General features: G+C 37.2%; 1 protein-coding gene across 2 annotated transcripts in view; it reads left to right on the top strand.

The window, feature by feature from the left end:
- LOC106874982 (gamma-aminobutyric acid receptor alpha-like) overlaps positions 1-16,565 on the top strand; it is a 534,020-nt gene that overhangs the window by 208,434 nt on the left and 309,021 nt on the right. For both annotated transcript variants that reach the window (XM_089356122.1, XM_089356123.1), the window contains one exon: positions 10,205-10,230. The gene's annotated coding sequence lies outside the window, so the exon portion shown is untranslated. The remainder of the gene's footprint in view (positions 1-10,204; positions 10,231-16,565) is intronic.

Below are 16,565 nucleotides of genomic sequence, written 5' to 3' on the forward strand. Positions count from 1 at the left end.
CTCTAATACGTTTTGCATCGATCACTGTGAATACAACCAGAAAATTGCTAAAGAACCAGTAAATAAATATCTTAGTTCCAAGGAACTTCAAAAATTTAAGATTTTAGCAAGTATTCAGACGTGATGCGTATTAATCTACAAATATTTCTTTTTTACCTGAACTTATTTCTTCCATTCATAAATAACAACCTATTAGTAACTGTAATTAAACACAAAAATTCCGAAATAATTGTAACGAATTCCGTACGGAAGAAACCGATATGTCGTCACACATATTACGAGTAGATGTGAAAATTTGGAATGTCATCTGATTTGATAACAAATGCAAAAATTATTAGAACTTAATGTAAATTAATCATAGAAAATGAAGCAAAATTATCTTTAAAATTTTGAACATGGAACATGGAAAGTGGAGGAGTGTGATCATTAATAAGGTGTCGAAATTTTACAATCGTGTTCCGGTTAACGTTGACAATAAAACAAATTCTTGTCAAAATAGGAATATAAAATACAATTGTCGAGGAAAACACTTTTTTTATTAGTTAATTGCATTTTTAAACAATGGTGAAATTATGAGACAAATTTGGAAATAACATTTGAGTATTTCATAAAGAATAAAATCTTTGTAAATTGAACAGAAAAGAAAACTACTGTGATAATTGCAATTATTGTTGGAAATAATAAATGACGAATCACTAAATACTTGCGTTTCCTTCAATGTTCCTCATTTTAAAAAGGTGAAGATAGTTCATGTGGATACCAAATCATATCTTGGAATTAGTATACTGCCATAAATCTGTAGAAAGGTTAGAGTCGACTTAGACAACGCCTAAAGAATGGACCATATTTTTTTCGGACACCAGAGAGGACTAAGGTGACCTTGCCAGTATTAGATTTAGAACAGTAGAGGTTATGTATTCCGAACCGTTTTAGAATTACTTATATAAATGCTGTAAAATAAGGGCATGGTTCTTTTTCATTCTGACACAAGTCAACTTGTCAAGCATATGAACTATTAAAATTTTATCTTTCATCTGAGAGGGTAATTCATTAATTAAATGACAATGATAATTTAGAGAAAAACAAAAAATCATTTAGGTTTATATAAAATGTTCTGGAAAAAATGCATTCAGGCAGCAATAGGAGAAACTCAAGTGAACATTGGAAGCGTATCAGTCAGATTCTTACAACTGTCACAAGTGGCAATATGCCAGTCACTAGAATTAAGTGGAGCCATTCGAAAGGAACCCGAGCGGGAGATGAGGGATGTGTTGTCTCCCAAATTACTTGTAGACGTGAAAATTTTGAATATCATCTGATCTATGACAAATGCAAAAGTTATTAGAGTTAATTCTTAGATAAACAATTCTTTCTTATAGGCACAAGGCCAGTAATTGATGAGGAGAGGCGGGAGCAAGTCGACTACATCGACCCCACTGTTTAGCTGGTACTTTATTTTATCCACCCCAAAATCATGAAAAGCGATGTTGACGTCGGTGGGATTTGAAATCACAATGTAAAGAGCCGGGAGAAATGATGTTCAGCTTTTTGTTCGACGCGACAACCATTCTGCCAACAAAATTAAGAATATAACATTTAACATATTTTTAACATGAAAACATTGAAAACATAATCAATGATAACGACACGAACTTTTACAAGCATTTTCTTACTATCGTTGATAAAGAAACAAGATTGTTGTAAAAATTAGAATATATTTTATAATTATCGTCGAAAATGCCTAAATTGTACCAGAATATTTTGTTCCCTTTATTATTTTACATTGTTTTCATCATTATAGAGCTGATAAGTACTAGTTATAAAGATGTGAGTTCGATTGCTGGACCAAGTAGCATGTCCTGCTCTTAAACAAGACACTTCATTTTATGTTGATCTGGTGTACCCAGGTGAAAATGAGTACTAGATGAGTGCTGATGAAGTCCTCTCTCCTTCAGCTGTCGCATACTTGATGTTCCGCTTGATAAACAGTGAAGAGTGTCTCAGAGGTCGTCTATATCTGCCCACGTTCACATATCCCTCTAAAACAGTTAGAGGAAATATTAGCACATGCTATCATGCCATATTCGTTTGCGAGTGACGGCTGTGCTTTGCATATCGTAGTTCAGTGCCACACAAGTTAGAGCTCTGCACAAAGAGGCATAACAGTATTTCAGTTTGTCTTTTCACACTCTCTGTACACGGCATTGAGTTTCTCTTCTCTAAGACCGATAAAATAAATAACTACATATTAAAAACTTGAGTCGATTCAATCGACTTAGACCTTCCATTGCAAATGACACTGGGGCAATACAAGAAATCGTTAGGTTATTGATCATTGTTGGAATGAATAGCGGGATTTCAATTCAGAAGCCGGAGATGCCAAACTAGTTATCGTGAATGCATCTCGTCCAAATCTCTATCAATTGTGCCAATACTTCAACCTTTACAATCACCAGTAAGTAGAAACGTTCGGATTTTCTAAGAGAATCGATCCTTAAAATCTCGCCAACTACAGACCAGGATAACTTGTTGAATAAACTGTATAAAAGCTTAACATACACAATTGCACACATACGTTTGTTTATCTATCTATTTCTCTCTCTCTCTCTCTCTCTCTCTCTCTCTCTCTCTCTCTGCATATATATGTGTGTGTATATATGTATGTGTGTATATACACACACACTCACAAAACACAAACGCACAAATAGATTATTAGTAATCCAACGAAACTGAAGTTCCGCCATGTTTGGAAGCTGTTCGCACCAACAAAACCCTTGATTCTATTCACATCAATAAACGAGTAGAGTTACCTGGTTAAAATGACATCGATAATTACAAGACCACTAAAGAACTAAATCTACTATTATTACAATTGTTATTTCTACCGTTGTTTATGTGTTATTCTCTGCCTACAAATTAACACAAAACTGACAAGTCTTCAAATTTTCCCGTTGGTACTTTTATAACAATGTGTATAATAGTCGCAGCAACATCGGTAAAAGAGATGATGGTGATGTTGATTAGATTTACGGGTACATCGGGGACGACGTTGGCGTGGATGATTCAGTTTGGTTTTAGTGATACAGTAATAAAGTGTAATATAGTTGCTATGGCTGTGGTTTGCGAAAGATGTGTAAGTGGCCATGTTTATAATGGCCGCACTGTTGAGTAATGATGAAAGCGACCGTGATTGTTGCTACTTTTGGTTTTTGTTATTGGTGGTGATGGAGGTGGTGGTGGTGTTTGTATTGGTGTTGGTGAATGCGATGATGGTAGCGCTGGTAGAGGTGGTGGAGGAGGCATCGGTGAAAGTGGCTGTAGTTGGTGGTGTCAGTGGTAATATTGGTAGGGATGAAGGCGATTTTATACAGAAATTGTGATAGTTGTGAAGTCGCTCTTTTCTCTTAGTTGTTCTAATGGGAATTTATAGTGCCCAGAGTTTTCCATAATTTTTCTAAATGCTGTATCGATGATTAAAATGGGTGAGTATGTTATTGCTCATTTCGATGGTTATTAGGTGAAGGGACAACATAGGACGTGGGGTCCATTCCTGGGGATACAGTAATGTCGTACGAATATTACTATGTTACTATATTACATCACTAAATTACTATATTATTGTATAATATTACTAAATAACTATATGACTATGTTACAAAATATAGCATTGCCTACAGGATAGCATTGTAAAGATGGCAGGTGGAAATCAAGTGTCGGTGTTGCTATTATTGTAAAGGCGGCGAATTGGAAGAATCGTTATCATGCCGGACGAAATATGTCACGGCATTTCGTCCGTCTATACGCTCTGAGTTCAAATACCGCCGAGATCGACTTTACTTTCAGCTTTTGGGGTCTATAAACTAAGTACCAGTGAAGCACCGGGGTCAATGTAGTCGTTTTCCCCTTCCCCTCCCCTCAAAAACTGCTGGCCCTGTGATAAAATTGCAAGCCATTATTGTTATTGTTGTTGTTATCATTCTTGTTTAGCTCCCAGTTAATAATGGATAGAGAAAGCAAAAACTAGCTATCTACGCTTTAATATGCTCGGGTCTAATTTACATAAAACTGTCTTATTCAGTATATTCTTCATTAAACATAAGACGTGATTTCGGTTGCTATTTCTAGCCGGTCGTGCGGCAGGTAGAGGATTTTTTTGTCCGTTCAGTTTATGTAGCTGCATGGTAGCATTTTCAAGCAAAGAGATCTCCAAATGCTTTAAAGCTTTACAATAAATGCAAAGGAATGTGGGAATTTAAGATGTGCTGTTCACGCGTAAGTAATGTGAACGTAATGATGTGGATGTGTTTTATTGGCAAATGTTTTAGAGCTGTTAAATGACATTTAGATGGTCTTTCCGACATGGCAAGATAAAACAGAAGCCTCACGCAGGCTCAGAGAATACAAGTATGCATATATATATATATATATATATATATATATATATACAGAGAATATATGTATATATATATATATATACATGCATGTATATGCGTGCATGTATAGATTTTATATGTACATATACATGTATATGTGTGTGTGTATGTGTATGTGTGTGGATATATACATATATATATTTATATATATATATAAATAACGGAGTCACATGACTGAAACAAGGAAAAGAATAAAGGAGTATATATAAATGTGTGTGTGTGGGTGTGTGTGTGTGTGTGCACTGTTTAGTCCATTCCAAATGGGCTAAACAGAATAGGAAGAGATACGTGGAATGGACTGTAACTGAAAGGGTCACAGGATATATATATAAATAAAAAAAAGCAACACGGATTTTAAAGATTATTGCAGTACGCACGTTTCATGCTATTCCTTTTATTTAAGTAATGCGAGCATTAAATTAAATGCAATATATAGAGCAATCTTCAGCTGCACAAGGATGTAGAAAATTACAGTAGAATAGACATATTATATTTGCGGCAACATTTAAAATCTAAGTGGGAAGAAGAATACATAAAAATCCATCTTGACATAGCCAAGGCTAGCAGGCTAGTAATTAATTCTAGGTAGAATTCTGTCTCTGATTTATTTGTCTCCTATCTAGTGGTTACAGTATAAGGGGACAATCACTTCTAAGGAAAGGGAAGCTGTAAGCATTATACATGGATATGGTTATAAAGAAACAATCTTAATAAAGAATGATAATAAAGTAATTATGTGCAATAAGATGTATGCTCTTCTCACGCGTTTGACTCTGACAAAAAAAGAAAAGTAGTTCTTCACAGAAGACAAAAGAATGGGTATGCTTAGAAACAGCTATCTCCCACTGAGCAGCAAATCTCTTTCGCTCTCTGTCTCTTCAACAGTATATACAGCTTCCAGTAAGACCACCATCTATAAAAAGCACTTTGTTGAAAGTTTGACTCCTATTTCAATCAATCGTTTACTTTGTTTAATCATAACAATGCTTCCCTACCCCATCTCTATCAGTATTATAAACATCTTTATTAGTGGTTACATATTGGCAAACACTTAATAAACTCTTAGTTTCACCAGGTATTGCAATATCTATTATTTCACACAGCTTCTGGATAATTTTCTTCACCATCATATAAAATTTCCAGCTCTTTATCTTGTGATCAAATTACATGGCAGAGTCCCAGATTATTTTGATTTACTCAAATTCCTTTAAACATAGGAAGCTACTTTTCATAGTTCATACGATACTCGTGTCCAATCTAATTTATAATTTTCATATAATTTCTTCCTTCTGAACGGTTCCTGCGACAACATTAGAGTGCTTTAATAAAGAGGACGAAGTGACAGAATCGTTAGCGTATCTGTAGAAATGCTTAACAACATTTCTTTCGGCTCCTTACATTCTGAGTAAAGAGGTCACCTTGAGTTTCATCCTTTCGGGCTCAATAACACTAAGTACTAATCAAAAGCAGGGTTCGATGTAATAGACTTACCCACTTCCCTCAGAAAAATTGCCGGCCTTGTGTTAAACTTAAAAATGAATTTATGTAAGTTTGTGAGCAAGCAGAAACGTTAGCGCATTATTTCCAGCTCCTTACGTTCTGAGTTCAAATCCACCAGAGGTCGACTTTCCTTTTCATACTTTCCAGGCCGATAAAACAAGCACAATAATCAATCTGAGTCGATGTAAGTGATTTACTCCCCAGTCCTCAAAGTTCTGACCTAGCGTCAAAATTAGAAACCAATATGAATAATCTTATATTCGCAGCCAGCTAATTTCCTACCTTCAGTTACCAAATGCGCTACATTTTTCCCCATTTTTGTCGCATACTCTTCATAGCGAAGATTCAGCGATTTCCGTCGAGATGGTTTATGACGTGATCTGTTTTCCCGACATCGTTTTGCTCAATACCACAGATTTGCTTGCCAGTTGTTTGACCTTAACCTGTTGAGCGTGTCCTTTAGTGACTATGTGCATCTCTGATAACGAACAGGCCGTCTACAGCAGCTTTATTATTCAGGATGTCTTAGCAGCTTTATAGGTCCTCTAACGAATCAATGCACTTGCATTTATACAAATTTTTGTTGACAAGCCTCAACATATACGGATCAGAATTGGGCCCCAAGACCAGTGAGGCCCCTGGACAACTATTTATTGTGCCCATGCCTTAAGATTGCCCCTGCTCATATTCTTTGTAATCTAATTTACTATTTTAAATTGGAATGTTTTACATTTTAAATGGTTTGCATTTTCACCGTTTTCGCAACACGCTCTCCACAGTAATGGCAAAGTAATTTTTGTCTAACTCGTTTAATAATTTATGTCTAACTGTCTGTTTTCATGACGTCATTGTCACTGCTCTTGTCACTGTCCTTACAAAATCTGTTATATTTTCACAGTTTTCGCTACACGCTCTACATAGCAATGACTCTGTGATTTCTGCCTGGTTAGTTTATGAAGTGGTCCGTTTTCTCACCATATTTTTTGTTAAAAATATCCGCTAATAATTTATCCACATCAACATTGTAATCCATCTCCGTCATTTAAAAATATCAATACATTACTGTTTCTTGTGAAAACATCCCTACTTTTTCATGCTATTACCGCTTAAATTCCCATGGTGATTACAAATTCTTCAATCCTAGTGATACCGATATTCTTTTTCTTTCCCAGCTGAAATTATATGTCTACTATGCTACTATACAGTAATTTTAGACTGCATTGCCGTGTGTGTGTGTGTGTGTGTGTGTGTGTGTGTGTGTGTGTGTGTGTGTGTGTGTGTGTGTGAATGTATGTGTGTGTGTAGTATATATATATATATATATATATATATATATATATATATATATATATATATATATATATATATATATAGATAGATAGATAGATAGATAAATTCAAAAAAGGATAAAACTCTTTTACAAGAATTTTATCAAGAAGCCAGTGTGTAAAAAAATTCATAAGGGAAATTTCTATTCCCAAGAATATAATTATTCGTTTATATTTATATAAAGGGCATTATTACAGAAAAATAATAACGCCACACAGTGGACTTCTCAAAATAACCACATCTAGTACCTAATGCGAGGAAAAACAACCAACAGAAGACGACCAACTTTCTTTTAAATAAACTTAACTGTGTATCAACCGATTTCGCGATTACTAGAATGAATCTAGATTTCGTTCATCAGCACAGTATTGTCCCAAAAATATATATAAATAAACAGAATTCTCACCTCACCAAAAACGAACAACTACGTATCCGACAGAGTAAAGGGAATGAAGTTTATCTGTATATAGAAATTTCCCTTATGAATTTTTTTACACACTGGCTTCTTGATAAAATTCTTGTAAAAGAGTTTTATCCTTTTTTGAATTTACTTATCAAATATATACACGGAATACATTCAATGTTGAATTTTTTATTCCTGTCTCCACATGGGTACCCAAAAACAACCCGGAAGTATTTCCCGCTTCTTTGATGAAGATATATACAGATAAACTTCATTCTCTTTACTCTGTCGGATACGTAGTTGTTCGTTTTTGGTGAGGTGAGAATTCTGTTTATTTATATATATTTTTGGGACAATACTGTGCTGATGAACGAAATCTAGATTCATTCTAGTAATCGCGAAATCGGTTGATACACAGTTAAGTTTATTTAAAAGAAAGTTGGTCGTCTTCTGTTGGTTGTTTTTCCTCGCATTAGGTACTAGATGTGGTTATTTTGAGAAGTCCACTGTGTGGCGTTATTATTTTTCTGTAATAATGCCCTTTATATAAATATATATATATATATATATATATATATATATATATATATATATATATATATATATATATATATATATATATATATATAGAGAGAGAGAGAGAGAGAGAGAGAGATAGATAGATAGATAGATAGATAGATGTGTGTATTTTTCCCTTGTTAACAATTAACAGGGAAAAAAATAAATAGTTACCAGGGTAGCAAAAAATCACACAAGTAAAAAGGGTGTAAGTCCTTGTTTTTAAAGGTAGAAACTCCGGGTTTACATGAAATATTTTGTATGATATATACAAATAAATAAATGGAGTTAAACGCAGGTGTTATTCAAATTCTTTTAATTCCGACACATGCTTCGAAGATATCACTGGTATTATTCCAAAGGAAGAAAATGGTGTAAAACAATGTAATCTTCTCTTCAGGGAAATGAAGAAATGAAACCGGTCAATGAGATATTTTAACAGAATATGATGGATATGTTTAGTGCTTAACTGAATGCCATTAAGTTCTTTTTAAGAAACGTTAGAGGATATAACGTCAAAGGTAGCCTATAGAAAGAGGAGGGGGTAAAGGAAAGAAAAAAATCAGAAACCAAATAAATGAGAAGTATAGAATGATATATAAATTAAATAAAACGCTTGGAAAAAGATATATCTAGTGGATGTGAAATGTAAGAAGAAAATTAATGCTTAAATTATATATAATGATAAATATCACATATATGAACTAAAGGTGTGTTTCTACCAATGTTTACATCGGTATGCACGCTCTATAACCGTGTTGACAAGGGGAGTTTAAGAAAAAAAGAATAAAAAATAGTTCAGAATTACAGAGAAGACAGAATTCCTTGCTTTTATCATAAGTGATCAAATTGCAAGAATCAACCAATCTAAATTAAATTGTTTATTGTGGTCTTTCAGATACCAGATTAATTTACTATGCCCTGTACTGTTAATTTTATTCCTATCCCTAAATGTAGAGTAATGATTAGAAATTATTTTAGATAACTGAGAAGATGAACTGCCTATATAAAAAAATACATCACTACCTGAAGTAATTTTATACTGGTATACAGAATTTTTAATTCTAGAGTTACTTCACACACACACACACACACATACACACACACACACACACACACACACACACACACGCATACCTTACTGCTCAATTGTAGTTATGATTAACAAAAACGAGATAAATATTTAATATATACAGTATTGACGTAAGCACTACGATTAGATTCAAGCCACTCGCCGCTTTAAATACCGTCTACATATATACATATTAAATTATATGTATACCGGCCATGACGAAGGGAAATAGCCCTGAAACTCGAGTCGCCTTTATATATTTATATTTATATTTATATATTTGATCTTTTATATTGAACACTCAATATTTCATCTACATTCAATACTTTATTTCATGGTGCCATCCATTTTTATTTTATTTTATTTTATATTATATATTGTATATTATATTATATATTGTATATTCCATATTCTATACCCCACATTGGTTCTGCAGGAATATAAATAAAACATAAAAAACAGACAGTGTTGGAACTCTTTTAAACAAAATAATATGTCCCTCTATACACAATCATACAAAAAACCACCTTTTTTGTATTTATTTTTACTCGCATATATATCTATATATATATATATATATATATATATATATATATATATATATGTGTGTGTGTGTGTGTGTGTGTGTGTGTGTGTATGTGTGTGTGTGTGTGTGTGTGTGTGTGTGTGTGTGTATCCTCTGGATATCCTGCTGCTTATTTTGATTTTATTCACCTTATTTTGAAGTTGTACGGTTAATACTGCACTAATTTTTGGTACTTCAACCCAAGTACCTAATTCATCTGAATCTCAATTATTTTGCCTATATATATATATATATATATATATATATATATATATATATATATATCACGATTGCTTTTCTGTTTCCAATTTAAACTTATCAGTATTTTCTTTATTTCATTTTAGGATTAATCGACCAGCCCTTAAAAGAGGTATGTTTTTATTTATTTTTTGTTTATTTACTTTTTTTTTATTTCGTTGTATATTTTTGGAAAGATATCACCGTTGATTAGAGGTTAATCATCCAACAGGTTCAGATTGATTATGCTTCACTACGATTACGATGGCAAGAGTGACACAGAACCGACTGAACAACTCGGGTTATACAATAGCACAAAGGTTTTATATACATAGATACATAGAGGCATTCATATATATATGTGTGCGTATGTGTGTAAATGTAAATATGTATATATATATATATATATATATATATATATATATATATATATATATATATATATATATATATATATATATAGGCAAGTACTTACGTACATACATGCATGTAATAACTTTAAATTTGGATATACACAAACATACATACATGCATACATACATACATACATACATACATACATGCATGCATGCATATATAGAGGGACTGCACCAAACTTTTCCACCGAGAGTTATAACAGCCCCCGAACAGGACCCTCTGCACTGTACCAATGGTCCCACCCATCCTATCTAGAGTAAGGATCAAATACTGTAATAACTTGTGATTCAAAAACCCACATTTATTTTTGATATCTCGCAAAAAACACGAGATCTCCCATGGAGTTTGGGTAGGTGTGTTCAAGAGGCACCTTGACCTTTGTTGTTCAAGGTCACAGATACACTAACGTAATGGCAGGAAACTCAAACGAGCGCAGCAATATCAAACTCCCTCCTTCACCAAATGCCAACTAATGGCCATTGCTGATACTAGCGGTGCCACAGTATGGCCACAGCCTTTAGGCTAAAATGCATAACAGAGTAAAAAACGTACATACCTACACACGTGCACATCTATATACGCCTGTATATTATAACCGCCCCCATATATCCATATATACTCATATATATATATATATATATATATATATAGTGTAGTATATTGCCACTTAAGTGTGGCTGACCCCTAGGGGTGGATGTTACTGTTGCTTTTAGCCCCAGGAGGACATCTCCTCCAGCTGGCTTATCGACACACGACTGTGTCCTGTTTGCCAAGGGAGTTATCCCTCTCACCACGACCAGCAGCACGAACGTATCCGGATTTCAGGGTTATTTCCCTTCTTCGGCGTTCGACAGCTGATGACCTTGGTGAGAGAGAAGAACCTGGCAAAATCTTATATCTTCTTTTCCAGTGACATTCTTCACTGATATTGAAAAGGTGAAAACAAGCAATGTTAATTCTCTAAATGAAGTATTAACAGTAACTGCACGATAAAGTGTAGTATATTGCCACTTAAGTGTGGCTGACCCCTAGGGGTGGATGTTACTGTTGCTTTTAGCCCCAGGAGGACATCTCCTCCAGCTGGCTTATCGACACACGACTGTGTCCTGTTTGCCAAGGGAGTTATCCCTCTCACCACGACCAGCAGCACGAACGTATCCGGATTTCAGGGTTATTTCCCTTCTTCGGCGTTCGACAGCTGATGACCTTGGTGAGAGAGAAGAACCTGGCAAAATCTTATATCTTCTTTTCCAGTGACATTCTTCACTGATATTGAAAAGGTGAAAACAAGCAATGTTAATTCTCTAAATGAAGTATTAACAGTAACTGCACGATAAAGTGTAGTATATTGCCACTTAAGTGTGGCTGACCCCTAGGGGTGGATGTTACTGTTGCTTTTAGCCCCAGGAGGACATCTCCTCCAGCTGGCTTATCGACACACGACTGTGTCCTGTTTGCCAAGGGAGTTATCCCTCTCACCACGACCAGCAGCACGAACGTATCCGGATTTCAGGGTTATTTCCCTTCTTCGGCGTTCGACAGCTGATGACCTTGGTGAGAGAGAAGAACCTGGCAAAATCTTATATCTTCTTTTCCAGTGACATTCTTCACTGATATTGAAAAGGTGAAAACAAGCAATGTTAATTCTCTAAATGAAGTATTAACAGTAACTGCACGATAAAGTGTAGTATATTGCCACTTAAGTGTGGCTGACCCCTAGGGGTGGATGTTACTGTTGCTTTTAGCCCCAGGAGGACATCTCCTCCAGCTGGCTTATCGACACACGACTGTGTCCTGTTTGCCAAGGGAGTTATCCCTCTCACCACGACCAGCAGCACGAACGTATCCGGATTTCAGGGTTATTTCCCTTCTTCGGCGTTCGACAGCTGATGACCTTGGTGAGAGAGAAGAACCTGGCAAAATCTTATATCTTCTTTTCCAGTGACATTCTTCACTGATATTGAAAAGGTGAAAACAAGCAATGTTAATTCTCTAAATGAAGTATTAACAGTAACTGCACGATAAAGTGTAGTATATTGCCACTTAAGTGTGGCTGACCCCTAGGGGTGGATGTTACTGTTGCTTTTAGCCCCAGGAGGACATCTCCTCCAGCTGGCTTATCGACACACGACTGTGTCCTGTTTGCCAAGGGAGTTATCCCTCTCACCACGACCAGCAGCACGAACGTATCCGGATTTCAGGGTTATTTCCCTTCTTCGGCGTTCGACAGCTGATGACCTTGGTGAGAGAGAAGAACCTGGCAAAATCTTATATCTTCTTTTCCAGTGACATTCTTCACTGATATTGAAAAGGTGAAAACAAGCAATGTTAATTCTCTAAATGAAGTATTAACAGTAACTGCACGATAAAGTGTAGTATATTGCCACTTAAGTGTGGCTGACCCCTAGGGGTGGATGTTACTGTTGCTTTTAGCCCCAGGAGGACATCTCCTCCAGCTGGCTTATCGACACACGACTGTGTCCTGTTTGCCAAGGGAGTTATCCCTCTCACCACGACCAGCAGCACGAACGTATCCGGATTTCAGGGTTATTTCCCTTCTTCGGCGTTCGACAGCTGATGACCTTGGTGAGAGAGAAGAACCTGGCAAAATCTTATATCTTCTTTTCCAGTGACATTCTTCACTGATATTGAAAAGGTGAAAACAAGCAATGTTAATTCTCTAAATGAAGTATTAACAGTAACTGCACGATAAAGTGTAGTATATTGCCACTTAAGTGTGGCTGACCCCTAGGGGTGGATGTTACTGTTGCTTTTAGCCCCAGGAGGACATCTCCTCCAGCTGGCTTATCGACACACGACTGTGTCCTGTTTGCCAAGGGAGTTATCCCTCTCACCACGACCAGCAGCACGAACGTATCCGGATTTCAGGGTTATTTCCCTTCTTCGGCGTTCGACAGCTGATGACCTTGGTGAGAGAGAAGAACCTGGCAAAATCTTATATCTTCTTTTCCAGTGACATTCTTCACTGATATTGAAAAGGTGAAAACAAGCAATGTTAATTCTCTAAATGAAGTATTAACAGTAACTGCACGATAAAGTGTAGTATATTGCCACTTAAGCGTGGCTGACCCCTAGGGGTGGATGTTACTGTTGCTTTTAGCCCCAGGAGGACATCTCCTCCAGCTGGCTTATCGACACACGACTGTGTCCTGTTTGCCAAGGGAGTTATCCCTCTCACCACGACCAGCAGCACGAACGTATCCGGATTTCAGGGTTATTTCCCTTCTTCGGCGTTCGACAGCTGATGACCTTGGTGAGAGAGAAGAACCTGGCAAAATCTTATATCTTCTTTTCCAGTGACATTCTTCACTGATATTGAAAAGGTGAAAACAAGCAATGTTAATTCTCTAAATGAAGTATTAACAGTAACTGCACGATAAAGTGTAGTATATTGCCACTTAAGTGTGGCTGACCCCTAGGGGTGGATGTTACTGTTGCTTTTAGCCCCAGGAGGACATCTCCTCCAGCTGGCTTATCGACACACGACTGTGTCCTGTTTGCCAAGGGAGTTATCCCTCTCACCACGACCAGCAGCACGAACGTATCCGGATTTCAGGGTTATTTCCCTTCTTCGGCGTTCGACAGCTGATGACCTTGGTGAGAGAGAAGAACCTGGCAAAATCTTATATCTTCTTTTCCAGTGACATTCTTCACTGATATTGAAAAGGTGAAAACAAGCAATGTTAATTCTCTAAATGAAGTATTAACAGTAACTGCACGATAAAGTGTAGTATATTGCCACTTAAGTGTGGCTGACCCCTAGGGGTGGATGTTACTGTTGCTTTTAGCCCCAGGAGGACATCTCCTCCAGCTGGCTTATCGACACACGACTGTGTCCTGTTTGCCAAGGGAGTTATCCCTCTCACCACGACCAGCAGCACGAACGTATCCGGATTTCAGGGTTATTTCCCTTCTTCGGCGTTCGACAGCTGATGACCTTGGTGAGAGAGAAGAACCTGGCAAAATCTTATATCTTCTTTTCCAGTGACATTCTTCACTGATATTGAAAAGGTGAAAACAAGCAATGTTAATTCTCTAAATGAAGTATTAACAGTAACTGCACGATAAAGTGTAGTATATTGCCACTTAAGTGTGGCTGACCCCTAGGGGTGGATGTTACTTTATCGTGCAGTTACTGTTAATACTTCATTTAGAGAATTAACATTGCTTGTTTTCACCTTTTCAATATCAGTGAAGAATGTCACTGGAAAAGAAGATATAAGATTTTGCCAGGTTCTTCTCTCTCACCAAGGTCATCAGCTGTCGAACGCCGAAGAAGGGAAATAACCCTGAAATCCGGATACGTTCGTGCTGCTGGTCGTGGTGAGAGGGATAACTCCCTTGGCAAACAGGACACAGTCGTGTGTCGATAAGCCAGCTGGAGGAGATGTCCTCCTGGGGCTAAAAGCAACAGTAACATCCACCCCTAGGGGTCAGCCACACTTAAGTGGCAATATACTACACTTTATCGTGCAGTTACTGTTAATACTTCATTTAGAGAATTAACATTGCTTGTTTTCACCTTTTCAATATCAGTGAAGAATGTCACTGGAAAAGAAGATATAAGATTTTGCCAGGTTCTTCTCTCTCACCAAGGTCATCAGCTGTCGAACGCCGAAGAAGGGAAATAACCCTGAAATCCGGATACGTTCGTGCTGCTGGTCGTGGTGAGAGGGATAACTCCCTTGGCAAACAGGACACAGTCGTGTGTCGATAAGCCAGCTGGAGGAGATGTCCTCCTGGGGCTAAAAGCAACAGTAACATCCACCCCTAGGGGTCAGCCACACTTAAGTGGCAATATACTACACTTTATCGTGCAGTTACTGTTAATACTTCATTTAGAGAATTAACATTGCTTGTTTTCACCTTTTCAATATCAGTGAAGAATGTCACTGGAAAAGAAGATATAAGATTTTGCCAGGTTCTTCTCTCTCACCAAGGTCATCAGCTGTCGAACGCCGAAGAAGGGAAATAACCCTGAAATCCGGATACGTTCGTGCTGCTGGTCGTGGTGAGAGGGATAACTCCCTTGGCAAACAGGACACAGTCGTGTGTCGATAAGCCAGCTGGAGGAGATGTCCTCCTGGGGCTAAAAGCAACAGTAACATCCACCCCTAGGGGTCAGCCACACTTAAGTGGCAATATACTACACTTTATCGTGCAGTTACTGTTAATACTTCATTTAGAGAATTAACATTGCTTGTTTTCACCTTTTCAATATCAGTGAAGAATGTCACTGGAAAAGAAGATATAAGATTTTGCCAGGTTCTTCTCTCTCACCAAGGTCATCAGCTGTCGAACGCCGAAGAAGGGAAATAACCCTGAAATCCGGATACGTTCGTGCTGCTGGTCGTGGTGAGAGGGATAACTCCCTTGGCAAACAGGACACAGTCGTGTGTCGATAAGCCAGCTGGAGGAGATGTCCTCCTGGGGCTAAAAGCAACAGTAACATCCACCCCTAGGGGTCAGCCACGCTTAAGTGGCAATATACTACACTTTATCGTGCAGTTACTGTTAATACTTCATTTAGAGAATTAACATTGCTTGTTTTCACCTTTTCAATATCAGTGAAGAATGTCACTGGAAAAGAAGATATAAGATTTTGCCAGGTTCTTCTCTCTCACCAAGGTCATCAGCTGTCGAACGCCGAAGAAGGGAAATAACCCTGAAATCCGGATACGTTCGTGCTGCTGGTCGTGGTGAGAGGGATAACTCCCTTGGCAAACAGGACACAGTCGTGTGTCGATAAGCCAGCTGGAGGAGATGTCCTCCTGGGGCTAAAAGCAACAGTAACATCCACCCCTAGGGGTCAGCCACACTTAAGTGGCAATATACTACACTTTATCGTGCAGTTACTGTTAATACTTCATTTAGAGAATTAACATTGCTTGTTTTCACCTTTTCAATATCAGTGAAGAATGTCACTGGAAAAGAAGATATAAGATTTTGCCAGGTTCTTCTCTCTCACCAAGGTCATCAGCTGTCGAACGCCGAAGAAGGGAAATAACCCTGAAATCCGGATACGTTCGT

This window comes from Octopus bimaculoides, chromosome 8 (genome assembly GCF_046866305.1).
Source record: "Octopus bimaculoides isolate indiv1 chromosome 8, ASM4686630v1, whole genome shotgun sequence".
NCBI classification, from domain to species: domain Eukaryota; kingdom Metazoa; phylum Mollusca; class Cephalopoda; order Octopoda; family Octopodidae; genus Octopus; species Octopus bimaculoides.